This window comes from Symsagittifera roscoffensis, chromosome 3 (genome assembly GCF_963678635.1).
Source record: "Symsagittifera roscoffensis chromosome 3, txSymRosc1.1, whole genome shotgun sequence".
NCBI classification, from domain to species: Eukaryota; Metazoa; Xenacoelomorpha; order Acoela; family Convolutidae; genus Symsagittifera; species Symsagittifera roscoffensis.
Window position 1 is genome coordinate 82,936,496 of NC_087064.1, and position 20,803 is coordinate 82,957,298.

A 20,803-nucleotide genomic window follows, 5' to 3' on the forward strand; every position below is an offset into this window, starting at 1 on the left:
ATCATCGAATTTCCGAGCGAAACATAAATTTTGTTTTTTGTCACGGTTTTTTTAAATTGGGTTAGTTTGATCAAAGAATTGTCAATCATAAACTGTTCTAGAATTTTGAAGAGCTGTAAGGCCAGCTGTTTTTTCGATAGTAAGATGTTTGTTTTGCTTACTTGCGTTCATTGACTTTTTTTAAGTGTCTGTAGGCTATTTTTTTTGGGTCCGATTTTCGAGAACAGTGAGGAATATATATATTTGTGGGGGTTTTTCGTTCAGAACAATTTTCATGGGAAATGTTTTTTCGGAGGATTGATACATCGCTCTTCGTGGGCCTCTTCAATTAATATGAAACCAGACTGGCTTAACTTCCGTTTGATACTTTGATGCGGAAATTGTACCTCAAGTTTTTTACTTGTAGCGAATTGCTCAAATTAAGAATCTTTCCAAAACTAATAATGGCAAGCGGTCTTGTGAATTTCATACGAGACCCAAATTTTAAAACCTAGAACTTGATGTTATCAGACTAAATACGAGTAGTTTCGTAAATCCGCCACATGCTAGAGTATTTTTGGCTATGTTTAGATTGTCCTAATTAATTCGGTGTCTCAGAAAAACGTCATTTGTGAGCACTTTCAGGTAATCTATTTTTTTAAATCTGAAAGATTAGATTTTCCAGGAGAATTTTTTTTTCAATCACTGGCAGTTTGAGCGCCCCGCTGAGTTTGCAAAAACCTCAACTAACCTGGCAGCAGTCTGACTTAATTTCCCGTTATATACTTTGATGCTGAAAAAATACGAGCAGTTTTTTTTATCCGCCACATGCTAGAGTATAACATGATACATTATGCGTGTAAAAATTGATCATCAGTTTAAATTAGAACGATTTAAATTGACGCGTATGCTTCGATCGGACAAAATATTTTGCGCGCTTCATTTATTCTATAATGACCAGTTTGACCATTTTAAAACCGCATTGACTAAAGAAAGGCAGTCGCAGATCACATAACTTTAAGTTTTGAGGGCAGAAAAACAATAGCTTTCAGAAGATACAGTGCTGATTTAAGTTTTCCAAAAAAATGACTGAAACTTGTAATTTATAACGCAGTTATTTCGAATTAGGCTGATTTTAAACAAAAAGTGTTTAAGGCCGATTCTGCTCAAAAATTAACAAAAATGCTATAATTTAATTTGTTTAAAGAAACTTGTATAAAAAAAACTATTTTTGTTTGATAGCCAAATAATGTTACTTTTACAATATGAATTACTTATTTTTCAAAAAAAAGAATTATATCTTTTTGAAACAATTTGCGCCCACTTTAGGAGGTAAAACCCTTTTTAAATTTTGCTAGACTATATAAGTGGCCTGCAGTGATTTAATTTTGTCAGTTAATGAACAAATATTTTCGGAGTATAAAAAATAAAAATGATCGTTTTCGGGGTAAACTTTGTGCCCAAATTTTGCGAAACAAATTATTTTAAATCTGTTGAAACTTTAAGCAAGGCTGTTCCTCTTCTTTTTTTTGTCTTAAATCAACACATTTTAGCACAAACATGTCTTAGAAGTTTTATTCATTTGTCAGGATATAGTTCAAATCAGCACTGTATACGCAAGTCAAGTTACACTGGCTAGTTAAGAAATTGAAAGCCGGGATAACAATAGAATGAAATTCATGTACACTTCATATTCATTTATATTGATATTTTGTTGCAATACTTTTTGGCGGCGTAGTTCTGATAGTAAAACAGGCAACTTTTTCTTTATGAAAAGTTTGGAGATATGTACAGTATCTTGGTACACAGGAACCCCTTCAAAAACTCCTGGGATTGTTACTCGTGTAGCATTAGTTCCAATTAACAGGGACGCCATGTCAAGTTAATAATCAAACTTCGGGTTCTTTTGAGTTAATTCTGGGAAAAGTTTTCGCAAAAAAATAAACGCCTTTCTCTTCAGAAATAGCTATTGGACAAGCATTTGTGTAATTAGAGAATTCTTTGTGCTGGTTTTCTAGTTTTTTGATACAAGGTGTTGGGTTTCCTTGTGGTAACTGGTGCATAATCATAAAAACAGGCGTAGTGTATGGAGTCACACGCTCGATCAGTTTCGGAGTTTGTTCGCGAATCATGCTCGTCCAACCTTCCAAATTTCTCAATGCAGATTCTGCTGAGCTGTTCTCGGTTACTTTTATGTCTGCATTGTGTAGTGATCTTGTGAAATAAAGAGTGATATCTGTTTTGTTCGCTTTCATGTATTCCATACTAAGTCGAGGGATAAAGTTTGGGTCCTTGTCAATGGCCTGTTGTATTTTTCCGGCGTGGTTGGGTGTTGCTTCCCAGGAAAAGATAGGGAAAAAAGGTGAACCTGCTCGACAAAATGATCCATAGTGTAGATTTCTTCCGGGGAGTCGTCTCCTCTAAGCACGCTTTCACTCTACTTAACAGCCGCAGAGTTTCTCCCCATTATACCGTGTAATAGCGGGGGACACTAAGACACGATATCATCCACAGTCCCGAAAGGTTTATGTTGGTGGTCAGACTAAATCGGCCGATCAAAGGAATACGCAACTTCCTCCTTTATTTAGGCTCTTTTTGGACCTCCTTTTGCGCTTCTAGCTAATTCAACAAACTGTGGCCACAATAAGTAAGTTCTAAATCGCAAAGGAAGTAAAAGCAATTTACAGTGCCCTGAATGAGCTAACTACTATTTAGCAACTTCTATAAGGAAGCCCACGTTTCGTTCCGTTCAATCGCTTCGTTATCTCGCTCGTCAATTTTTTCTTGACGCAATTCTAAACTCGCCTACTCCAGCAGCGCAACTCCTTCAAACAATTATTTCAACCCGGTACTAAACTCGGGTTGAAGCGCAACTCGCTCGCACAAAGAGTTCAACCCGGTACTAAACTCGGGTTCCAATCAGCTCGCTCACACTACTAGTTCAACCCGGTACTAAACTCGTGTTCCAGCGCAACTCGCTCACTAGCAATAATTGTTCTCTACTCTGACTGAGAACCAACAACTCTTAATAGTAGCCAACAACTGTTCTGACTCTTACAGGCTCTCTGGTACCCTCCAATTCCTTATCTTTCTTTACACTTAGATTTAATTAAGTCACGCCATTCCCTATCAGTCCTGACATCCGCTTAAATCACCTGTCCGCACATGTTTAAGACTATATCCCTCCCCCTGTCAACTCTGCCACGTGCCAACTTCGGTTTCTTTTTTCAATCTTTTCACGCTTATTAAATACCCGGTATGCGGTAGGTGTCACAATTTGACCAACAAACAAATTACATACGATTCTACTCAACTACTCTTGACCTCAGTGACTTCAGCCCTCTAGTTCAACTCAACCACCAAACCATGCTATGTTTAGTCAGTGACTCTCCCAAGGTCTTTATTTCAATTATCCCGTTAATGTTCCGACCTGTTAAAGGTGGGGGAGGCCCTTTTCATGGGTAGCTAATTCATTCCAAGCATCTAAAATTTCGATCTGTACTCTATTCCAATCCTGACCTTCTACCTATCAGGGGAACGTAGTTCGCCTATTAGGGGTCAAAACGAACCAAAACGTCAGCTCCGGGAAGACAAGTAAATTCCCCGTTCATTCATACTATTTAGGCGACTTAATTCTCATGCTACGGTCCTGTTACTATCAATTTCTTCTGGGACTACTTTTCTTTAGTCTAATTGAATAGCAATTAAAAGATCTTTCACCAAGCTAAACTAAACCCAATGTTTACCAAGTTCACTTCGAGTTAACTCTACTACTCCAAGGTTGCAATGTAAAAGCTATATCTCTATCAGCTTCTGCTCTAGTTCCCAAAATATAAGTTTTTCCCCAAACTTTGGCAAGGTGGCCCATTCTCATTTCCAGGGGTGGGGCTGGGGAATACGTCACTTTCCAGTGTTCATCTCGGTGTTTTCCATGCAATTTTGAAGTCAAATTGCCCAAACGTCAATTTAAGGTCACCCAGGGGTCAACCGGGTTCAAACTTCCATATTTGAGTTCAGAATCGCATGGAGGTCCTAACTACCAAGTTTCGATCAAATCCCATAAATACTTCACAAGTTATCCCATTTCTAAGGTCCATTGTCACTTTTTCCGGAAAAAATTATTAACACCGGAAGGAGTCGCCGGAATTTTTTCACTCACAAAGGGGTCTCTTTTTCGGGGTTCGTATCTTGTGTCCATTGCCGCAATAAAATAATTATGCCACCGTTCATAATTTTGCGTAAATTGCCTAATTCCGGTCTAGGAGGGTGTTTTTTCAAGTGCTAATAACCTCCAAGTTTCAGCTCCCAGTTCTCATTGGAGGCCGAGAAATGACTTCCGAAAGTTAGGGTTGGATTTGTTTACTTAGAGCAGAAAACCGGAAGTAGGGGTCCTAGGAGTCTGGGATTCTAAACTTAAGCTTCCCTTAACTAGGCCTACAACATACTGAAATTTGAGCCCAAAACCGCTGCTAGTTTCCGAGTTCTGATAGGGCCATTTACACTTCCGGGGACCGTTATCACTTGGGGCCGGGGGGTCCGCAGGGTCTGAATTTTTGCATGCCCGCGTCAAATCATCTCTAGTATCCGTCCTATGAGTTTCGTAAAGCTAGCCCCGAGAGTTTCCATTTGGGGGGGGTTTCAAAATCGGTACCGTTTCAAAATCCTGCTTAGTCTCTGTTTGTTTTGGTCGATTTTGCAACTTAACCAATTGTTTATTCTGCTACTTAGCTTAATGACGAATCAATCTTACGCTCAGGTTACTATAGCATGTAATACAGTAGAATCACCAATTCTACACAGTCTGCTTTTATACCGCACGTAGAGTGTAGTTCTTGGAACCAATTGCGCCAGTAGTAGCAAAATAAGTCGCCAGCAAATAGAAAGCTTTTATCATCTGGTAGATACTGGCAAAGTTTTAGAAGCTCTGGGTCTTGAAATAAAGATTGGTTGTCCATTTTCACCAACTGGTTTTCCCTTCCTTTTGTAACAGATGGAATTTTGTTGGGTTTGAAACTTCCGCTTTGAGGCGATGTTAAAAGTTGGTTCAGAAGAAAAGGCTGAATAATTGCCAGGGCCACGAAGGCTAATATAATTTGCTTTGATGAATATTGGCCGCATAGTTTTTTAACAGGCTCTTCGATTGTTTGTTTAATGAAGAAAGAGAAACTTATAGTTAAAACTAAAACAGTAAATGGTCTGAAAACCGAATTCTCTGGCAATAGAGAGTTTATATCTCCAATTTTGGTAAGAGGTAAATTAGGAAAATTTACCCACGAAACAAAGATAACAATTTTTGTAGAGGTAAAATTTAAAGAAATTTTTGTCAGAAGATATTTCCAAAAGCATTATCAATGCAAATGTCAGTAGAGCTGTTCCAATTCCAAGAAACATAGACGATCCCTTGAGTAATATAACTATACAGCATTGGCATATTAAAGTTGTCAAGAATAAGATGTCAGTTAAGGATTGTATGTTTTTATTTTGTAATTTTTCCGCCAGAAAACCTGTTTTTTGAATCATCAGAGTCGTCACTGAAATTACAGAAGCTAAACTGAATTGATAAAGTCGTCCGCCCCCAGTTCGACAAATAAGCCACCATGTGCGAACTAAAGGATAATTTGACGTTCAGAAAAATTCCAGAAATTGTAGTCACAAAGAAGAGAAACAGCAAAAAACCGCTTTTTCTGCTAACAATTGTAATAGAGATTAGAAGAACTGGAAAAACGGCGTAGAATTGCTCTTCGATTGAAAGAGACCAGAAATTGATGACGGGGCTCTGGTCGGAGCCTTTGTCTGTCAAATAGTCTAGTGCAATGTCCAGTCCGATCCGTTAAGTACTGTGGCCGACGCTGGAAACAGTCGAATGAAACGTCGGCAGTAGAACCTAATCACACAAAATTGCTTGTTACCCGCCATGATCTGCTCGACTTATTTATCGTATGGTTTAAAAACTTTCCAAAAATTTTGTCGACTGTTTTTAGGTCGACCAAATTGATTTTCCGAGCTCTCCCAAAGCACTAAAAAGACCCTATTTTTGTCAAAATTTCTGCGCCGCAGGCAAAATTTGAAGTTTTTGAAAAACAGGCCAAAAAAGCGTTTTCAGGCACTCCCGCTCAAAATTAGCATATATTGGCACCGAAGGCGCCTTCAGAAAATTTTTAGGGTCCGTCGCCAAATATGGATATCTCAAAATAGTACAAAAGGGGGACGCTTTGGGTCGGCAGGGGATCGAATCCTTGGGGGCGTAGGGAGGGGGCTCTGTTCGCCCCTGTTCTGTCAATATCAGTTTTTGGTCGCGAAAATCTAAAAATTGGACGCAAAGTTGTGAATTTTGATCGCGAGAGAGAAGTTTAGAAGCAAAAAAAGCATACTACAAAAAATATTTATTTTATTTTATTTGAATTGATAAGCAAAATAACACTCGTATAACTTGCAATAAATGAATTGCCTAATATATAAGCAGACAAAGTTTTGGCAAGGAAAACTTTCGGCGATGGCAGAGATTTTTTTACGGTGGGACCGGTCGCTGTTAACTTTCATCGATCGCTGTGCGCTGTGCTGTGAGCATTCGACGATTTGCCAGTCGCATTTAACTTGTTTATGTAATATTAGCCCCCGGCCAGCTTATGGGTCCCGGGTCCTTTTTTCGGGTGGGGTGGAAAAATGTCATCCATTTTGCCGCAGTTGAGCTCACCTTGCGGAGGCTGATGACACCCGGACCCCCCAACCGTGGCCGAAGCGGGATTGATTGAATTAGTTCTGTATAGGGGTGGATTTTCTTTAATAGCTACAAAAGTGTGGGAATAGGTTACAGCATCCGTCCTGTCCATTCTATAGAGTTAGTGAGAGGAAAAGGCTATGTTAGATAATGTCCAAATTTCATATACCTCGCCGATGACCTCACGCAGCAGTATTGAAGTGATAAGAAACCCAGACAACACGAAGAACACGTCCACTCCTACCCACCCATTGTCCATATATGGAACCTTGGAGTGGAATAGAATAACGGCCATACATGCTAGGCCACGAAGGGCGTCCAGGTGCGTGCGGTACGCGAGTTTCATTGCTCAGTGGTTTTCATTGCTTCCAACATTATGTTAAAATTTAAACCAATGTTAGCAAACAAGAATATTCTGACGCTGAGTTGGTTTTGCGTTTAAATGTGTTTATTGTTTATACGTATTTTTTATTAAACATTTTTTTCAAAGAAACTGCAATTGAAGCTCGAACGATTTAGATAAGCAATAAATATCTATGAGTGGTTCATAAAACAAACTATTATAACTTATTATCAACTTAAGGATTTTGGAGTCAAGCAAGAAAATAGTGGAACCAGTTCAAAACAAGTACTTATTATATCCAATTATAATCTTGATAACTATCACTGTAAAATACTTAGAACTAACCAATCATGATCCATGACTATAAACTTTACAATAACTTGTTGGGCTGAAACTATTTATAGTTTCAGCCAGAGAAGAAAAAATTTAACTCCCCAAACATGATCGTTGACTAAAAGGTACAATAATTTGTGAGGCTGAAAATATTTTTAGTTTCAGCCAGAGAAGAATAAATTTAACTTAGCAACCAGTTGGCTTTCCTCGATTCTAACTTCCCAACGATACAAGTATATACTAGATCTTTTGAGACTAGGAAAGTTAAGAGTAAGATTACGATCGGTATTAGACTCAAAAGTTGCACGAATTTCTCCGGCCGAAATAATATAGCGTGACTAACAGAAGGTGCAACCACCCGGACTTAAACTCACCTGGTGCAACCAAACGAGTCTATAACAGACCTCTACTAATTTAGGTTTAGCAAAAGCAAAATAGAATAGACAAATTAGATCAAAAATGCTCAACAAAACGATAAACCAAATCGAAGATAAAATTTGGTTATTTCCATTTTCAATAAGTCTAATCAAATCAAATCGATAATATGGCTGACACCATGTCCTAACCAGGACGAAAAAACTAAATTCTACATCGTAAAACAAAAAAGATGACTGCAACGATTAATTCCACACAAAAATATTTATGCAGTAAATTTTCACTCATTAATGTTAATTGCAAAAAATAGAGCTGTAAAATGTTTTACAAAGCCGTATATCTCTAATGATGCATAATTTAAAAAAATATATTTATCCAGTCGACAACAGATCGTTCATTACCACAAAAAATTCAATTCTGCGAAAAAAAAGTTTTGTAAAAACTTTTAAACTTTTCAAACTTATGAATAAAAAAATTACAAAAAGTAGTCAGTTAAAACATTTTATGATTAATTTCATAAAAATAATCGGTTCTCTGCTTCTCGGGGAACTTCACTGTTATTGTTTTTCTTCACTTAAACTTCAACATTGTTTTTTTTTAAAACAGATCATCAATGCTACCCTTGGATCTTTGAAGTTTAACTTTAAATTTAAATCCCACACTTTTTTTTCATATCTGTAATTTCATATGAACTTAAAATTAAGATAATCAAGGTTTTCCTTGAATATTTTAAAAATTTGACCCCCACCTCTTAAAACTAGTGTCTAATGACTTCAAACAACGGTTCACTTTCCAACCCTTATAAATGACCCAAGACTAACTGAATTCTTTCCAAGAAACTAGCCAATCAAAATAGGCTAATTTGTGAAGAACTTTGGTTACTCATCCTTTACTTGAACCCTGCCTCTTAAAGCACCCGGGTCTAGAAAAAACCTTAACATAAGTGAGATCTAAAATAGTATCTAACGATCTACTTTCTACTTCTTTTGTAATTGTAACTGAACCTTGTGGATTGATTTACTATTGTCCAAGCCTCGATCTCATTTCTAATCCTCAGTCTCATATCAAATCTTCAAGTAAGGTTAAGTTTACACAGATTTAAAAAACGCCACATTCGTTTGTGAGCAGTACAAAATCATTCTCATAAGCTGATATATTCTCTCCCTAACCCGTCACCACAATAACGTCACAAAAAAAGTAGGAACTAACAACTTAGGAATTAGAAACTGACACCTGGATTTTTTTATCAAATATTTTAACTTTTATTTCACAAGATAATTTGGGAAGCAAACAAAAGTAAATCTTCAAAAGTTTTCAAAAAGGGTTCTAGATACGACCTCGTTATTACACCCCAAAAACAAAAAGTAGGCTATTTCAGATCAAAAAGCAAACAAGGACAAAAACTACGTTTTATAAAAAGATACCTACAAAAAATTAAATTATCCAGAACGAAAAACGCTGTTTCGGAATCTGAGTCAACAACCAAAGAAAAATTTGAAAAATTTGGAGACCTATTACATTACAACAACAAACCAGTTGACAATCGACATTATTTTTCCAAATTCGAACTTACAACACCATCATCCATAAAAAGCAAATGCAGAATAAAAAAATCCTATGTTCGAAAACTAGTAAGATGATATAATTAGAATGAACCAATGATACACAATGAAAGTTTCTCATTAACCGTAATACCGAACAAAAAATGATTCAATTCGACAAAAACTATGCCGATGACTCTATCCTTTTATTCATCATCAATCCAAAAAACGACTGGTCAAGAGGACCAGTCCTATTTTGTTTCAACTTATTAGTAATTTGTTTCCAAAAAAGAAATACGCCATGTAAAAAAGAGTTTCCAGAAGTCAAAATAAGAAGACAAGTACTAGATCACTATCTAGCACGTAAAAGTAATATAGCATCACACTATGACATATTAATTATTGAAAATGTACCACCAAGGTCAACCAATCAACCACCACATCGAATAAAAACAGGTGATATAGAATTAGGATTCTCAAAAAATTTTACGGAATATTTGAACAATATCCAACAACAAAACTCACAGAGAGTAGACTCAATCTTCACAAATGATTTTTTCTCCATCATTTACTGTTATACTACATTATTAGAACCAATTGAAACCTTTTATGTGTCTCCACCACAAACATCTTGGCACTCAATAGAACAAAGAGAATTTAAAATCTCTTTGCACAATTTTTAGACTCGATTCGTGAAGTACTCACTGATAAAAAGTTTTCACAAATAATTAAATCCGATCTACAAGGAATTTTAGCATGGTTAATAATAGATTAGTTGCAACAGAATTTAGACTTAACTGCACTAGCAAGAAAACACGTTCGACAGAAAAGTGACGAAGGTACAATTCTAGCAGATGAAACAGATTATGGACCCAGAATTGTACCCTCTTTCATTTTTTAATATAGCAAATGAAGTTTCCAGTGCAGTAATTGCAACCATCTCGGTACAAAAAGATTTTTTTACAGCAACTCCATTCACCACAGACACTATATCTTTAAATTACAACACATAATTTTATGACGGGACATTCAATAACAGCCTAAATTCAACATTCATAAATACAAAGGACAACTTAATTGGAACTACAAACCTAACATGACAAGATAGTCAAAAGCCATCGCAATTTTTAATTGAAGAATTTGTTGAAACAATACCACAACAACACAACAAAGTATTTCGCGTAAACATCACAACACCACACAACGATCACAACCCCCCATAACAAAAATAAACCTTCGTTTCCATAAACAACAATACAATCATTATTCAAACATCTGTTGATCCAAAGTTCCCCCAAACGGATTATCAAACATGTAGACTAATAACAAAAAACGTCCTTTTAACAAACCAAAATATACAAATGGAAACGATTTCGCAAATCTTAATTACGCTTGCTATAAAAATAATCATATTAGCAATCCAAAATCACGACCACTTGTTACAAAAAATCCCAAACTCGAGAACTCAATTCGATTCCGCAAGTATCTAAAAACTCATAAACTCATTAACAAAAGCAAAACCAAGACATAGCGCACCGAGAACTATCCATATTTTCAACAGAACGAATATAACCAAAATAATAAACAATTCAATGAAAACCAAATACAATATTCGGTAGATGAAGAATACTTTCATCGAAATCAACTACAAAGCAATGCTTATCACCGAAAATACCAATGGATTGACATAGATCACTCAGACAAAAATTTTCAACAAAATATTTTTGAACGCTGCATAAATTCATCAAAACCACAACAAACACATCAAAAAACACCTACAAGACAAAATTTTGCACATACAAAACATGCAATCACAATCACAACATACAATCACAATCCCAAATGGATACTCAAAGCTACCAAACCGATTCAATGAGAAAAGAAAGTCCCTTATCTTGTAATTTACACCAACATGAAATAACCGAAAATAAACTCACAAAGTTCACAAAAAAACCAAAAACAGCAGAATCACGTCAAGTCCTAATGGGGGAATCATCTTTAACATCAAACAACCTCTTATGGTTTTCACAGCAACAGATCTTGAATAATCAGTAGAAGATTATCTAAATGCTGTCACCGCTAACCTAATTTTAAATATAGGCCGAGAACATAAAAATACACCACTTCACCGAAATTGGATTCATCTCCAACTTCATTGGACGGTGCAATTTTAAAAGGATTTTCAGTCTTACTCATAGAACATAAATCAGATTGGAAATGCTTCACGCAACAATTTTCAAAAATGTTTGACTCTGAAAGAAGCAAACAACCACAAAGTGTTCCACGTAATTAAATTCGCAGAATCCCAAACGGAACTAAAAAGTAACTCGCTGTTAGAATAGAAACTCTGGTACAAAAAGCATGTTCTCTGAACACCCACGATTATATACATATAATACATACATACGTACAAGTATATACAAAAACCCAAATTTTTCAAGACAACTTTCATTCAAAAGTGGTGTAGTTTTTGCCGCAGATACAGACGCAGTAATGCTGAATGCAGACAAAACCAACCAGACCAATCAAACCAAACATAAAGATCCAAATAAATCTTATTACCAATACATGAAAAAAGATCAAAATTTACCACAGAAAAACTTTCAAAGTAATAACAGTTCAGGAACACCACTCCCACCAAGCTAGAGTAATAGCAGATCGCAATCACCATGTTCCAACAAGTTTTATGAACAACATTCAGATAGACGAAATTCACCAAATTTTTCACCAAATAGATATAGTCGATCAAATAGTCAGAACAACCAGTAAAGAAACAATTATTCAAGATCTAACTCTAACAGAAGAAATTATTCAAAATATTATAGAAATCATTCACATTGAAATAACCAAAATCCTTATGTTCAAACGATCGCTCTAGACACTCTTCAAACAGCCGCAATAAAACTTATTCAAACAATTGAAACAGGTTTTACAACAACAATAGATCCCAAAACAACTCAAACAACAAACCACATACCAAAAACAACAACAAAAATTTTTGTGAAAACTCTAATAACTCTAGACCTATGAATAGACCAAAATAGATCACAAAAATATTCTCAATTGACACATTTGAATCTCAATTAAACCCGACGCATTTTTCCAAAAAACAACGGGCATGTAAAGTTCCAAAACAATTACAAGACACGACAAACAATATTTTTGATATTCTTGAACGATACAAAATTATTTCTCTAATCAAAAAAGAACAACAACGCAAAGTAAAAACATTTTTAAACACTCTTTATTCTGAACATTTCTAAACATTTTTAAATATTCTTGCAAAAGACGAATTTCTAAAGATAGTAATAGATCCAAGATGCTTAAACTCTCTCATTGAAGAATCAAAGAGCAATTGACCCATAGAAACAAACAAGTAATTCCCATAAAAATAAACGGACAATTTTAAACAACATCAGATATGGACAGCGCATATAACCAAATGCCACTAGGTGAACAATCACGCTGTTTAACACAGTTTGTCATTGGAAACCAACAGTATGAATTTAGTAGATTATTCTATGGCAAATCGATGAGATCAGTAGCTTTTTATGCATTTATGACTAAAATTCTTAGACCACATATTCTAAATTGTAACTTTATCACCAATTTATATGTTGTTTTCATACAATCACAAACAAAACAAAAAGTTTGCAAACTTTTAGATAAATTTCATCAAGTTTTGTTAAAGGAAACAAAGAAAGCAGTCCCATATAAATCACTTCTTTTCTCACCCGAGTAAAATTTCTCGGACAAAATTTTGAAAGAGAATCAATTACTTTCTTCATCTCAAGAATAGATGCGATTTGAAATTTTCAACCACCATCTTATAAAAAGAAAATACAAGAGTTCCTTGGAATGTTAACTTTTTTAAGCAAACATTTTTTAAATGCAATTATGTCCTTGACCACTTTACAGGCATGTTACGTTAAAAAAACACCTTTGAATGGATAATTCGACAAAATTAAAACACCTCTAACCAAATAAATATCGAACAGTATCACAGATCCTAATCAACCGTTTTGTTCAATTTGCGACACATCCAATTTTGGAATTGGTGCAATCTTGTTACAATCACAGCAAGGCACTAGCAAAAACCTTTATTATCAGCAAACTCAAGTCTTTTGACACTAGCAGAACTCAGATTCTCTTACACTTATGAGAGAATGTACAGCTATAAAAAAAACATTGACAGAAAATAAAAATTAATTGCCTGAATAAAAAATTCCAACAGTTTTATTTACCGATCATAAACCAATTGTCTTACTCCTTACACAAAATTCTAATCCTAATCATAGAGTATATAGTTTGCAACTTCCTCTAATGAAAATTGCAAATTTACACCTTGCTTTACCAGACATAATCAGTAGAAACACACCACCAAAACTGCTTACACGATAAACAACCACTGAAATACCACAAAGTATAAAACTTTTCTCGCTAAAGAAACATCACGACAATTAACATGTATAACTGCAGTCAAAACTGACTCTGATATCAGCTAGCATCTAACTCTCAAATTGCATAGAAATTTAGATTACCATCTATTGAAATGGCTTTTAACCAAAAACCACGCAAAACACTAAATTTCACTGCAAAGTCCTTAGAGAAGCACAATGACATTGCCAACCAACCAAAGACTCATTTTGCTATAAATAACCACTCCGTACTCATGATGAAAATCATTTTCACGACCACAAATTTTAAATTTAGCATATTGTAATGGATTTTAAACAAAAATAAAAAAAATGAAGTTTATCAACAAATTGCAAAGAAACTAATGCAAAAACAAAACATTCAATCCCAAGTTTGTGCACGCTTCACAAAAGCCTCAGTTGTCAAAATAGGAAAAATTTATCATTTTTAAACTTCAAAATGTAAAAAATATATATTTAGAATTTTACAACCCGTTAGAAGAGGACCATATCAAATCATCAAAAATCCCTCAGATGTATCATACAAATAAATTGACCACAAAAATGAAGTAACGCAACACAGTAAAATTTCTTTACCATAACACTCACAAAAATACGCTCATCGTGAGCGAACACAATTATATTTTTTACAGGATCACACATTGTTGAAACGTCTAAAGAAAACAATGATGCTTAAATACATAACATTCCCAACGTACTACGACAATCACCAAATAAAATAACTTAACAAAACATCATAAAATTACTTCGAAAAGTCCCACTACAAAACAAAGAACAAATCGTAAATTACAAGCAAAATTCTAACACCCGAAACCAAAGAAAAATTACAACAACGCCAATCATTTTGACTCCGAAACCAACCAAGAAAAATTTATAAAAATTTCATCCCTCAACCTAAGAATTTCAAAAAACATTTTAATTAATTAGTACACTCTCTGATTATATCCAAACAGTGAATATTCATCACATACTTGAAAAACAATTAAAAAAAAGCTATATTGTCAAACCTTAATTTCAAAGCTTATGACTTAATTTTCTCAAAAAAAAATCATCCAAAAATCAACCAATCATATCACTTGAGATTATCTCAATCTTTATTCAACCCCATTGCTATTATTAGCCGACATAACTCCAACTTGAACAAAAATTATAACTCCAACTCAGAGACCTTCAGGTAAAAAACAAGTAATAATCTAAAAATTGACAACTTAAAGAAATATCACACAGAATTTTCAACCCCCTACTATCAATCAATACAATTGAGAATAATTAAATCCCAAAAATCAGAGGAAAAAACCTAGAGTATAGCCTAGAGTAAGCCTAGAGTATAAAACTCAAAAGATCGCCCAGCTTAAGACAACCTACCCCACAAAACCCCGATTATCCTGTAAATAAAAACAAAAACTAACAACCTTATATCCAAAACGTCAGACTTTTCTTCACCGAAACCTCTTCGTACCCATGCCACTTGTCAGCAATCAATAAACATTTTGATCTCATTTGTTATAACTGTGAAAAAATTAAAATTACCTCAAAAAGCAAATCACTTTTTGAATGCTCACTTTAAAGTCAGGTGTACAACTTTTTAAAACAGGTAATCAATTTTATTAAGTGTTTTGCATTTTTACAGTTTTTTACGAAGCGGAATTTTAGAATTTATAATAACCATATACCATATTCAGCGGTTTTTCGTTAACAATTTGCAGTTTTTTTATCCCTGCTCCAAACTTAAATTTCTCTTTCCCAAACTAACGACAACCAAATCAGGAACCACAAAAAAAGACCTTTTTTCTAAATGGTAAAAATTCTACTTAGTAAAATGACCTTTTGATACTTTTATCATTTTTCTAACTTTAATAGATTATCTCATCCTGATTTGAACAATATTAACAAGAAAATTCATACCAGATATTCAAGAGCACAACTATTAAACATTTTCACAACAGAGCTTAGTTTTTATATTTGGAATTAAAGTAAAATTGAACAAACTTGTACATCAACTGTTGCCATTATCTCAACCAGAAACTACTGTTAAATCATTACCTTCTCCATTTATATGCACCGAAATATTTTACAAATATTATAGTTACAATAAAAGACAAAAGGCTAGATAAAATTTTAAAACCTTTTTTTCAGGACTATCTTAGACAGGTCTATTTTAACGCTTTTATCGAAAAATTCCATTTTATCTCTTAATACTACCTGAACCAATAATTCATAAAAATCCCTCTCCCGAACAGAACCACAAGCTCTCTCATTGTGATTGCGAAGATAATTGACAAAAACTACTATATAAAAAAGCAATAAACTAAGTTTCACAATATGACTCAGAAACAGAAGCAATCGAATCAACCAATGTTATTGCAAGTTTTTATTCAAAACCCAGCGCTCACAGGTTAAAATAATCACAGGAAAATTTTCAGAGAAGAAAGTACATTGTTTTCAAGTCTCAAATGGAAATGAAATGAGTCTCGGCCATGAATCATAATAACAAAGCAATGTTGAAAGACAATCACATCTTATTCTTGACTATTGTAAAAATTAAATAAAATGTTTAAAGATAAAAACACTAAGAGACAATACTTAAAAATTAGTAAAATCTCAAATTTTTCCTGAATCCACTTGAAAGACAGCAAGGTCATTTACAAGTAGATGAAATCTACCCTTATCACGGTGCACACAGACGTTTAACTTACGATTTTCGTGTGATTTAAAAGATGACTCATTATTGTACCAGGGAATCCGCTTACCTCATAAAAATTATCACGGATATTGCGATCCCACCACTTGCACAGAGGTAACCATTGTTTGGTTTCCTGGAGACACATGTACCATATGAGTCTCGGTCATGAATCATAATAACAAAGCAATGTTGAAAGACAATCACATCTTATTCTTGACTATTGTAAAAATTAAATAAAACGTTTAAAGATAAAAACACTAAGAGACAATACTAAAAAATTAGTAAAATCTCAAATTTTTCCTGAATCCACTTGAAAGACAGCAAGGTCATATACAAGTAGATGAAAAATACCCTTATCACGGTGCACACAGACGCTTAACTTACGATTTTCACGTGATTTAAAAGATGGCTCATTATTGTACCAGGGAATCCGCTTACCTCATAAAAATTTTCACGGGTATTGCAATCCCACCACTCGCACAGAGGCAACCATTGTTTGGTTTCCTGGAGACACATGTACCATATTTCAGGGTCGCTAAATATCAAGCAAGAACATTAAAGTTTCACAAAAAAAACTTATAGAATCTATACCATTTGATCAGTTACACCCTGATAGAAAACGATCCGATTAAAACCCATTTCTACTTTACAAGGATAAGAAAACACTTAAGGACGTTTCCAAATATAACTTGAAACGGAATTAGCATGTAAATAATCAAAACCACTTTTTCGCACACAGTTTTCAGAAGTACAAGTCAAATATGAAAAAGGATTCGACATGAAAACAGGAAAATTCATTCCATCCAATTCAAAAAAGAGAGAGGATGAAAATCCTATATATCAGTCAAATTGTGCTAAAAGAATGAAACACCGGAGAAGAGTTCCTAACAGAAAACTCTGACAGTACAAGGCTACAAAACTTATCACTAAGGAATAACAAATACTTCGGCCAAATCCACTAAGAAATTCAACTTGATATGAAACTTGAGAACACTAACAGTAGAAATTTTCAAGAAATGTGATTAGAATAAACACAAATTTTACAATCCTTATGATTAGCCGTAAAAAAAATGCCCTATTCAGGATACCCTCTATCAGGAAAGGGCTCAAATCTTTTTGACTACAAAAGAAACTTACTTTGGTATTATAGATGGTTTAAACAGGCCTAACAATGTATGTATTTGAAGAGACAAAAAATGCTAGCAATAAATGCCATTAATTTACGTAAATAAAATACGTGTCGTAGGCACACTATCACGACGAACATTTTTGGGATACAGCTGTCCCATATGGATCAGAAAATAGCCAAAAAGTAGTACAATGTAATCCAAATGAAGAGAAATTTTATCATCTCACACCCTAAGCCATCTTATTGCCCCATTTGATGAAGTTTTTACCTGAAAGATTTCATACAAAAGCTCGTAACCCTTAGGTACGTTTAAAACCTACAGGCATATACTCTAAATCAGATGTTGAACATCACATACGCTCAATAAGTTTCAAGAACTCCTTACAGAAATGGGCACCATCAAATGACAACCTATGGATCGAAACCTCCGAAAACTTGCTGAAACAGCCGCTTTCTCCGATATATGTAAATAGGAAGACAGTAGATTATTTACAGAAAACAAAGACTATTTTGATCTCAACGGAGAAAATACTGCCACAAGATATTTCACCGGTAAATATCCTCAGTTTTTTAAAATGAAAAAAATAACTCCTTGCCTTTCTTCGATAGCCCTTTTACATCCTAGAAAGGTTGACTACATAATACGCAAAGCTTATGTCAACGATTTTTTTTCAATCCTTAAAAAAGATTATTAAAAATGCGCATTACACACACAACTAAAAAGACAAGACAGCATAGCAAGAATCCTAAAATTTTTAAAGGAATTTTCTCCACATCAATTATTATTATTTTTTTAGACCCACAAACTAGCTAATAAAACAAAAAACTATCGGGAAAATTGGACCAACAGGACATTACAACTAATACACCCAGAGCATCATTACATTTATACAATTTATCAAATCAAAATCACTTACAAACAATACCACAAAAAGATAGTATTGCACTCTCCTTAGCATCACGCCTGCACCAAAAACAACTATATACAACACGACTCACTTCACACATAGCATATCAGTCACAAAATACTGATGAAGCACATGAAGAAAAAATTGACCAACAACATAGCAAAAAATTTCGTTCTCAGAACAACCATCATTTTAGCCCACGATGAGCCGCCAGATTGGATCATTGAAGCGTTTTTTCCCTATCCCTCCAATCTCCAACAACAGCACTCTTTCGTATCCATCTTAGACCTCACCTCTTCTCTCTTACCCGTTTTTAGCCCCAGTTTTTCTATTTTTTTTATCTAACTCACCTCACATACAATCTTATGATTCAATACAAACTGTTTTTGACACTCACTCCACTTTAAATAACCCTGCCATTGATAAACCCGACGAGATTTTAGACTCTGAACCAAGCCCTACTAAATTCTCACAACCACCCTATGACCTGATAACCCCCTACCCCTGTAGTACTCTCCACGTCCAGCTCTTCACACACCGACGATATTCCCTTTCTTTCTCCTTATCCTAGCCATGCCCCCGATATCCCCAGCCCTATGACTGATGATCCATTTGAGGATGACTTTGAGGATTTCATACAAAATCAGTAACAAATTCAAAGCGCTAGCAATCAACTGACTATCCATGGATCAACCCAGTCCATTTCAATTTCAGAATTATCCACATCATCCATCCGCGATGCCCCACTTGCTAACAACGCATCCTTATGAAACGAAAATACCCCATTAAACCGTCAAGATGAGTACTTAACCGCAATCATCATCAGGTCTTAATCGAACTAATCATCACAATTATACTAACTCACCACAATTTTTAGTCGAAAACCTTCCCTTTTCCCCCAATATACTCATAACAATACAGAAACCCAGTCCCAACGTAACACCTATATTGACGAATTTTACCTCCTTCCCGCACTCTCCTGAATATCTTTTTATATTTTTACTAACACTCTAAATTTTCCACTACGAAGAACCACAGACGACGATGAGCTTTGCGACATTCTCATTTATCAACTCACAACTGCACTACAACTAAACTAAATTACAAACATTGGACTATCACAAACAGTTAAAATCTTCATTGCACGTAAATCCAATCACTTTTCTATCACGCACTAAGAGCACAAAGTCATCCGTTAAATGGAATATTCATCATATGACACCGATCCCGCAGTAAGTTCCCAACTAACCGAAAATTTCTCTATTGAAACTGACTACAAATTGAATCACGATAGAACTAGTAAAAAATTTGATCACTTTGACGACCATGCACTTCATAGTACGATTCATACTTTAGCAAATTCGATCACTCCCTTGTCCAAAGTTTTTAGCTTCCTTATCCCTAAGAAGCGTGACAATAACTGCTCGCACTAAATCATGCTTAAAACCAAACTTACACAGACCCGCATAATCTGTGCCCCTCACGAATAACTTCCCTCTTGAAGAGTCCCGCCTCATTATCAATCTGCACTAGTGTATACAACCAGTTGAAATACCCCTTTCAGAAAATATTTAAAATGTAAAATTTAATCACAAATTATATAATCTAAAACAAAATACTAACAACGAACTTTCCGCCAAAACTAAAAAAGTTAAAATCATCCACGCACTAGTACTCCTTTGGCCATTTTACGAACCAAAAAAGTCTCTCGAATGCTTGCAAGTTTATAAAAACACACCCACCCACAATACATGCTAGCTTTCGCTATGGATGTTTTTCGGAATCCGACCCTCAGTAAGTATGAATTTATAAATCTCAAAAAATAAGTTTCGATAAATCACTTACCATTTTAACAGAAGTGTCTCAACATTTTCTTCTAGATTTTAGCAGTTATTTGCCTGAAAACGTTGTATAAAATCAAAATAAAAAATCTTTACTTGAAAATAATTTTGCTTAAAAGTGCTATCTGTTTATTGTAAATTTATTTAAAAAAAAACAATTAACTTTATACACAGCAATGAATTGAATATATTTTGCTGTAAGTTATCTATACAAAGAGTTCAATTAGTAATGAGTTTTGATTAAAAATAAAACGCACCTTTTTACGTGTGCTGTATTTCGTAGTTTTTTATTTATTGTTTCACTTGTCCAACTTTCACTACTCTTTCCACACAAAATCAAAGTATCTCGCCATTGTAGATTTTAATTTAAAATGAGTTTCTAGTTTGACCAACTGACTGATAACAACTTTAACTTACTTTCAAGCGTTTCAAACTTTCCCATAACGGTTGGAGGAAACAAACAAAGAAACGAGCCGTAAAAAAGAGATGAATACTCGATGACATCGCGACTTTGGAA